This window comes from Acanthaster planci, linkage group LG02 (assembly GCF_054643075.1).
Source record: "Acanthaster planci isolate LZ-2023a linkage group LG02, COTS_SCS, whole genome shotgun sequence".
Lineage (NCBI taxonomy): Eukaryota > Metazoa > Echinodermata > Asteroidea > Valvatida > Acanthasteridae > Acanthaster > Acanthaster planci.
The window spans coordinates 30,573,165-30,582,918 of record NC_141778.1 but is presented as its reverse complement, the minus strand read 5'-3'; the positions used below and the strand labels follow the sequence as shown (position 1 = coordinate 30,582,918).

General features: G+C 35.7%; 1 protein-coding gene and 1 pseudogene across 12 annotated transcripts in view; both read left to right on the top strand.

Moving 5' to 3' along the window:
* Nucleotides 1-9,754, top strand: part of LOC147800137 (uncharacterized) — a 51,754-nt gene that overhangs the window by 8,123 nt on the left and 33,877 nt on the right. For 10 of the 12 annotated variants that reach the window (XM_087133384.1, XM_087133380.1, XM_087133379.1 and 7 more), the window contains exon 2: nt 5,296-5,417. The exons of 1 other annotated variant lie outside the window; for it this stretch is intronic. The gene's annotated coding sequence lies outside the window, so the exon portion shown is untranslated. The remainder of the gene's footprint in view (nt 1-5,295; nt 5,418-9,754) is intronic. One more of the 12 variants, XM_087133378.1, reaches the window with a different exon arrangement.
* LOC147800138 (uncharacterized) lies at nt 1,496-3,812 on the top strand (annotated as a pseudogene).

Here is a 9,754-nt window from a genome sequence, read left to right as displayed (position 1 = left end):
GGTATAGTAGGCCTACATCGCACGCGATCGCAATTGATTTTTATGTTGGGACTCACGCTTCAACTTGCGATTATCATGGCCTGATTGATATGTTGTGCAAGTGGTAGTTACTCATTTATTAACTAATAATATTGATATCTGAAAAGATTTAAAACAATTTGATGAAATTCTTGTGATAGTTTTGCTCTAACTTCAAAGAATTTAGAAAGTAACATAGTGGGGGTAGAGGTACAGTACATGTAGTTCCTCCAATGGCAATATTTGTATCTCGTGATACATGTACATAATGGCAATCACTAATTTAATAGTAAGATGCCACCAACATCATAGTTGAGTTTGTTCCATCGTATACATGTATGCTCACTCCCTGCTTGTTGAATGGAGTTATTTGCTTTAATTTTTAAACATTTTGAATTATTTTTGTTTGTTTTTAAATTAGTTTCAAAATCTTTTGAAGTAATTATTTTATTCTAGAAATATTTTCTGATTGGCACTGGCTAAGTTTTCCCATCATTTTCATTCCTCCATGACATAGTTTTAAAATACTTGGTCAGTTACATTAATTCTAGTCCCTGGCTCATGTGGGAAAGAAGGATTGTTAAAAAACACTTGGTTTGGGCTGAAGGAACTCTTAGCGACAGGGGTTGTGTTTTCTTGTGCAAATGGGAGTGTTATATTTTATAAAGAATTTTATTATTTTTGTATTTTATTATTTGACCAGTATAATTATTGTTTATTTATTATTTTTCCATTACAGACTTTGACTGCCATCCAGGGCTGGGTACCATCCATCAAAATAGGAGTGACTTTAGAAGTGTGGTGTCTCCAAGTTGGCCTCTTCTCTGCACATTCATCCAAAGCTCGACGTCAACATTCTTCAAGTGAAGCGACGGGGAGTACATGTACCTTTGGTGTACAGTGTAGGTACTGGTTGCAGAACCTTTCTGGTAATTCTCCTGACTGTATCTATGGGAAAGGCAGCCTTCAATTGTATACCAATTTGTTATGAACCACTTCAAGTTTGTGGAGACATCGAACTCAATCCTGGACCAATGCCTCCAACATTACTTGCTATGGACCTCCATCAAATGTTGAAAACTGCTGACAGCCCAATTTCACCCTTGAACTTTGATCTGCTTAGTAGACATGTTATTCAATTGTTCAACTTTTGAAAACAATGTGGAGCTACTTGGAGTGATCATGTGCAATGGACGATGAAGCTTACTTAAACCACATTGCTTGCAAAATGATTGGGCTGGGCTCAGCGTTTCAGCTTACAATCAAAAGCACTTATTGGAATGCATGATAAGTTACAAAAAAGAGCAACCACGGAGAAGATGTAAAGGACTAATTGGAAGCAGGGGAAAAGAATGTGTACAGTGTACAGTGTATGTGTTTCCTGAGATTTCTGGTCCAAGACCTACATGTGAACCCACTCCATCAACATTTGATATCAGTGTTCTAAAAACTGAACTTGACACGGTTAAATCACGGAATGAACAGTTGGCAAAAGAAAATGAAGAACTGAAGCAGAATATTGAATTCCTATCAAAACGACCTGACAAACAATCGCAGACTCTACAAAGGCATCGTTAAAAATACCACAAATCACAGGCTACATGTACGTCACTTCACAATGAGAAAACAAAGCTGGAGAAAGACTATGATAAACTTTGTTCAAAAAGGCAAGAACTTGACGGTCACTGCAATAATCTCAACAAAGAATTATCAGAAACAAAGGAGATGTTGTCACAAGCCAAAGATGAGATTTACATTATAACACTAACGATGGAGCTCTCGAAAGCAATCAACCTGCTTTAACTAAGTCTTCTTGCCCTGAAGAAAATACTCAGTTACCGAAAGTTTTGCAATTACATATTCCAGAGCACTGATTTGATATTATATTCTTGTCAATATTCTGATCATGGTGCTACGCAGCTAGCCCTTCCATATTTTTCTAACCAGTTTTTCTTGCTGGATGCAAGGTGCTGGGTTTGATGAATAAGTTGATCACGGCACCTCTGTGGAGGGTCACAGAAACCGATTGTCACATATTAGATATGTGTGCCCACTATACAAAGCTTCAAGAATTTTTTAATGATTGTTTGAGCAGAGATACAGAGTTGTTCAAATTTATTGAGGGTGAAGTTTCACCATTTGATGAGCATTTGATTTCAAAAGATGAAGTTTACCACAGCCTCATTAAAGAATCACCACATGGCAAAATCACCTTAAGCATGATCCAATTCACCTTCACAGCAATTGATCAACTTTTGGGGAGAGTAATGAAAGATTTCTGCCCAATGGGCAATATCATGACTTACAGATGGACAGCAAATTTAAACAACAAACAGCATTGGTACCCAAACACAATAAGTTACCAGAGAGAGTGTTTGGGTATCTGTATTTTTTGCTAAAAAGAGACCAAATGTGAAGTAAATAAGAAATGAAGCACAAGTTATGTTCAGTTTTAATAAAACGGCAAATTACTGTATACATATCGACGCACTATCAACTGAACAGTTGCACAAAGATATGCAGTCAGTCAAAACGAAAAGAAAAGAATTGCAAGAAATGGTAAAACAACGGGAAGAACGACACAAAGCCCTTCTACCAAATAAAAAGATTAAACAAACTCAAACAGGCAGAGCTGAACAAATTCAGAACCAGGGAAACACTTACATGTAAATCAGTTGTTATTGATGCTGGGCTGTGGCAATCAAGAGAAACCATTTATACCAAAATGCAGCAGTGCGAGTCTGATCGAGAACCCTTCAATGCGTTAAAAAAACAGATACAATTTCAAAGGAAACTTCTGCACCATACTTGCCCTCAGATGAGGGATTCATATTTTCAAAAGGGGGTAAGGAAAAGGCTTGGATAGAGTTACAAGAACAGTTGTTCAGATTTATTGATGCTGCTCTTTCCGTTGCAAAAGGACAGACTGTTTTGAGAACAGTTCAGGATGAATCATCTGTTGCCATGCCCTTGCTTGTTGGAAAACATGTAATTCACTACTTTGTGGAAATTTCAGATGAGAATTATCAAGAAATTAAAGCTCCATATTCTGGTCAAGTGATTAGTCAATTCCCAGGTTTTCCTGACTGGTTCAACAGAGTATATAAGGATGATGATGTGTGTAGGTATCAGCTGATCAAAGATTGTCAAGCTCACTTTATTTAATTCTTTGTATTCCAAGTTTAACCATCACTGTAGTCACACTGTTGGCAACTCTGTTGAATTACAGTCCGATGAATGGTTATTGGTCTGGATCTCTTCTGTGATATCTTCTGACATTTGGATGATAACCTATAAGAAGTAGGAAAGAAACAAACCCTTTCAATGTCAATGAAATGGGCATTCTTTCAATACATTAAGGAAATAAACACCTACTAATGATTATGTTTTCTGGTAGCATTTTGCATTTATTTAATTAGAAGTAATTTACCATGGATGATAAACAGTGTTCAGTTACATGTATTATGTCTTAACTGTTATTCAAACCTTTGATCTTTGCTATAACGTTAACAGTATATGAGGTTCTTATTGTTTACAATTCAATAGATATTCCATGTTAATTTGTTGACTTGATTGTTTACTTCTCTAGTTGGTGTTCAACAGGAATTAAACAAACAAATACTAATTTTCTCATACAGCAATAGGCACAGACTCAGCAGAAATCATAAAATGTGATTGTCATAACCACAGATGATAACCAAGAATGAGTTATGTCCAAATTGTTATTTATCAAATATACATCTTTTTGGCCATAACCGGTACAAAAATGACGTCTGTACCATGGATGGGTAAAAAGATATTACATGTACATGTTTAATTTGTTTACTTACTTTTTTACTACATTAGATAAGCTATTTTTGAAGTAAACAAATTTAACATACATTTTCTCGTTAACTGATTAAAATTTCTTCTAAATGTTGCATATTCGATATAGAATCAATTCTTGTTGTCTTTATGTGATTTGTATTTATTATTTTCTGTATATAATAAAATTAAGGATTTATTGTTTACCTGTGTTTCCATGGTAGCGATAAATGAACATCGTCTGCAAAATTGCAGGTGGACTGGTCTATTACATGTGTTTGTATGTCTGCTTTCAGTGGGAGAAAAAAAAATTAAATACAATTCGTTTTTCAGTAATTCCTGTTTCTATTTGGATACCTTTTTTGTTCACGTTTATCTAATCCAAATAAAACAAGATGACCCAGATTTTACAAAGTTTGCCACAGACATTTTATAAAAACAAAAGCACTTCTGGTGAAACTTTAAAAGTCTGTAGCTTTGCTGTTCAAGGCCGGGTTTTCACTATTTTGGTGACGTTTTGTGCAGAATTATATACTCTGTATAGCTAACTACTTCAAAACAGTAAATTAATGAAGCAATATTTTTTAGGTCAGTACCAAATGGCTTTTCTTAATGTGGCCCTTAACCCTAACCCCCAAGGATGTATGTAAAATCGTATTGAATTTGGAGGTGGTGACTTTGCCAATTCTGAGGAGGGCGAAAAAAAACCCTTAAAATCATTAAGGAAAAAAGGAAGGAAATTCCCGTCTAGCTTCTTAAAACTGGCAACCGAGAACGGGAATTACCGGATCGCTGTTGATTACTCTAGAATCAGCAAAGTGGACTACCGACGGAAAGTGCATCAAAATTCTTTTGCTAAGCAACAAAAATTGGCATTGAAGTAAGCTACGGCTGACAGGAGGTGGCACTGAACAGGGTGGAGAAGGGTTGCTTTTGCAAAAACAGACAGATTTTTCTCTTTGCCAACCAAACGCCACAGCTACTCAAAATTCTATGATTCCTGGGGTCTTTTTGGGTTAAGTCTCGACTTGGTCTTCAGACTTCTGTTACAACTGGTGGTCTTTATTGATTAACCTTTTTTTTATAGTTTGACTGACGTTTATTTCATGTTGTTCATACCTTGGTTACAGAGTAGAAGATGAATTAAGTTATATAATAGTTTGCCTTAGAATGTACAATGTCAACCAGAAAGATAAAGCACACGTTAAAGAACATTTAGGTAAGGGGTGAAGCATAAATTTGCCTTTGAACCCTAACCTATTGACAGACATACATATTATAACATAGCACAATACAAGACATGAAAATGTTTTTGACAAACACTGACAGGCAGGAGATAATACAATGCATCAAAATCCAATTCTAGTCGATACAGGTGATATATTCAGAAAGAATTAGATTACAAAATCTTGGTAAATGATTTTATTTTGAGTAAATAATTGAATCCACTGTAATTTGCCATTTTCTACCTAGACAGCTGTTAAGAAGTTAACATCCAGCCTGTTCCTACTTATTCATCTCTTTGCCATCAACCTTTCAAGATGACATCACTAATTGATTAAGAGAAGAGTTACAATGTATGCATCCAAAAATTGGTAAGTTTATTTCCATTCCTGGGCAGTGTAGGATTTTCATTACAGGTCATCAATGAAAAGTACTTGAGTTTCATTAATGAATCCTGAAAGTTTATTTTCCTTTTGTCTCAGTCACAAAAATAAGAGGGACAAGTTTTAGTTTATTATATTTTGGGTCAGTTGCACAAATTTTCCTTTGTTCCCCATTTATCAAACTTGTCTTTCTCATCTTGAGAAATGTGTGGATAACAGTTCAAATTACCTCAGAGGGATTTTTTTTTAGCCAGGGTTGGCTAATTGAAATCATGTTTGTTTAAATCACCTGAGCACTGATTTTAATCACAGTTTCAATCCAATGACTTATTTGAACAATAATTACTGATTTAAAACACTCTTTTGTAAAGCAATTAAACCAATCGCTCAAAGTACAACATGTCATCAACACATTCAGATATCCTTTCATTTCTTCAGCGCTTGACTGAACAGAACTTTGGATTTGACCAAAGTTGTTTAATGTTGTCTCAGTAAATGTGTGAGGATCATTTGATTATCTGTCAAGCCAAGTGTCTTTTGGAGAGACTGTGTTTGGAGAGTGAACTGTTTACATTCAAGCATGCAATGCTACCAGTACCAAAAGTCTTCAGTAGTACATCATGAATCACATGTGCTGTTATCAGGGTATTTGCTATGGAGGAATTTTGAGTACTTTACATGTACATGTACATGTAGATGTAGATGTACACATGTACTGTACCTAGGCAAAGTCTATTGGGCGATTCCGTATGGGAATTGAGAAAAATGGCAAATTTAAAGCTGATGGAATACAAATTACATGTATGTTGACTGTGCGTTGTCAGTAAATGTACACCTGGCACGGAGCCAAAAAATGTTTTTGAAAATAAGGCAAAGTAAAAAAAAACATGTTTCTCGTCCAGATTTTAAAAAAAAACGAAGGAAGTGGGACTTGTTATTTTGTATTGTTTTTCAAGATGGCTGCCATTTTAAAATTTCCTGCAAGTGTTTCCACTGTTCAAAGACATGTTAAAATGAAAGACAAGTTGGACAAAAGAACTGAACCTATTGACAGTGTCGTTTAGTGTTGTATTGGTCCACAATGAACAGGTTTAGATGCATTTGCTTTAACAGCCAAATGTCAGGATTTATTTTGGATGAGGAATTTTACAGATAAAATCAAGCACCAAATGTCATCTCTCAAAATCTACAAGTGTACACGACAAGCTATAAATAAAAGTGTGTTTGTGTTTTTCCATAAACATGGAAAGATTGATTAGATATATTTGAGGCAATTTTTTTTCTTTACGTTTTGTCGGTTTACTTTCGGAAGTCTTGTTTTTCTACTGAAATTTTACCTTTGGACCATGCCCCAGATGTTGGTTCCACAAAGTTGACTAGAAATGGTCAACTACATGTACATGTACCTTGCATTTGAATACGGTCATTCCAACTGTTGCTAACTACACTTACATGTACACGTACATGTACATGTAGCTTATATGGTTGAGATCCAATCACTCTAGATGACTGCATTGTAGTAGACTGCATTGCAGTTCTACATTGTAATAATGCATACATGTTACTGCATTGACACATACATGTACATGGACAATTATATTGTGATTTCACAGCACATTAGCTCATTCAATGTTCCTAGTTTGTGTAATTCCGTTACTACTGTATGTTTAATGTAATGTACATTTATGCTGTTGGATACATGGAACAAGTCCTACCCCTACAAACTGAAGCAAGATTAAGCAGTTGGAAGCTGACAAATGTATTTGAAGCAACTGCCTGGTTTCTGATGAATACTTGGGGTTCAGGAGTTGGAAATTTCATGTTCTTTTCCGATACACCCTTGTTGCTACATGTACAGATGTACATGTAAAAATTGTAATAGCTTTCAAATTGGCATACAGATGCATTGTTTTATGGTTTATATTAATATGATTAAATCTGAAAAACATGCCCAGATTTAAAAAAGAAAGACTGCTGTTCAAGAATTGGTATTTTTCAAGGTACATGTACATGTACATTTCACATGTGTAATTCGTTACTACTGCCCTTTGTGTCATCCAAAAGGCCACATGTTCTTCTATCTAATCATATAAGTTTCATATCCATATTTGCTGTAACTAGGGAAATATCTGCAAAAGGAAGTGCGAGTTCTTGTCCAACAGCCTTCAATTTTTTTGGAATTCTGGCTTCGTCTGCGCTATACCGGTCCTGTTCGCGCACAGTAAATGCTTTATATATTCGACCATAGAAGGTCTTAAAATTATCTAAACCTGGCAATTTTTTGTCACCGGAAAGGGCACATGTTCCTCTACATAATCATTTAAGTTTCATATCCATATTTGCAGTAGTTGGGGAAATATCTGGAAAAGGAAGTGCAAGTTCTTGTCCAACAGCCTCCTATTTTTCGGAATTCTGGCTTCGCCTGAGATATACGGGTTCTGTTCCCGCACAGTGAATGCTTCATATAACTGAGCATAAAAGGTCTTAAAATTATCTAAATCTTGCAATTTTTCTGTCACCTAAAAGGCCACATGTTCCTCTATCATTTCCATTTTTGCAGTAGTTAGGGAAATAGCTGCAAAATGAAGTGCGAGTTCTTGTCTGACTCCTTAATATTTTTTCGTATTTTTGACTTTGCGCTATACCGGGTAATGTACTTGCACAGAGAATGCTTCATAAATTCCAGCGTAAAAGGTCTTTAAATTATCTAAATCTGGTAATTGTTGTGTCACCTGAAAGGGCACATGCTCCTCTATCTAATCATATAAGTTTCATATCCATACTTGCAGTAGTTAGGGAAATATCTGGAAAAGGAAGTGCGAGTTCTTGTCCAACTGTCTCATATTTTGGGGGGAATTCTTGCTTCGTCTGCGCTTCACCCGTCCTGTTCCCGCACAGTGAATGCTTCATATATTCGAGCATAAAAGGTCTTTAAATTATCTAAATCTTGCAATTTTTCTGTCACCTGAAAGGCCACATGTTCCTCTATCTATTCATATAAGTTTCATTTCCATTTTTGCAGTAGTTAGGGAAATAGCTGCAAAAGGAAGTGCGAGTTCTTGTCTGACTGTTTGATATTTTTGTGTAATTTTGACTTTGCGCTTTACCGGGTAATGTACTTGCACAGAGAATGCTTCATATATTCGAGCATATAAGGTCTGAAAATTTTCTAAATCTGGCAATATTTGTGTCATCTGAAAGGGCACATGTTCCTCTATCTAATCATACATGTATAAGTTTCGTATCCATACTTGCAGTAGTTAGGGAATTATCTTCAAAAGGAAGTCTGAGTTCTTGTCTGACTCCTTGATATTTTTGCGTAATTCTGACTTTGCGCTATACCGGGTAATGTACTTGTGCAGAGAAGGCATCATAAATTCGAGCAGAAAACGTCTTAAAATTGTCTAAATCTGGTAATGTTGTGTCACCTGAAAGGGCACATGTTCTTCTATGTAATCATATGAAATTCATATCCATATTTGCAGTAGTTAGGGAAATATCTGTAAAAGGAAGTGCGAGTTCTTGTCCAACTGTCTCGTATTTTTTTGCGTAATTCTGGCTCCGTCTGCACTTCACCGGTCCTGTTCCCGCACAGTGAATGCTTCATATATTCGAGCATAAAAGTCCTAAAATTATCTAAATCTGGCAATATTTGTGTCATCTGAAAGGGCACATGTTCCTCTATCTAATCATATGAGTTTTATATCCATTTTTGCCGTAGTTAGGGAAATATCTGCAAAAGGAAGTACGCGTTGTTGTCTGACTCCTTGATATTTTTGTGTAATTCTGACTTTGCGCTATACCGGGTAATGTACTTGCACAGAGACTGCTTGATATATTCGAGCATAAAACGTCCTAAAATTATCTAAATCTGGCAATATTTGTGTCACCTGAAAGGGCACATGTTCCTCTATCTAATCATATAAGTTTCATATCCATACTTGCAGTAGTTAGGGAATTATCTTCAAAAGGAAGTCTGAGTTCTTGTCTGACTCCTTGATATTTTTGCGTAATTCTGACTTTGCGCTATACCGGGTAATGTACTTGCACAGAGAATGCTTCATATATTCCAGCGTAAAAGGTCTTAAAATTATCTAAATCTGGCATTTTTTGTGTCACCTGAAAGGGCACATGTTTTCTTTATGTAATCATATGAAATTCATATCCATATTTGCAGTAGTTAAGGAAATATCTGTAAAAGGAAGTGCAAAATCTTGTCCAACTGTCTCGTATTTTTTGGCGGAATCGTGGCTTCGTCTGCGCTATACCTGTCCTTTTCCTGCACGGTGAATGCTTCATAATCAAGCATTTAAAGATCTAAGAAT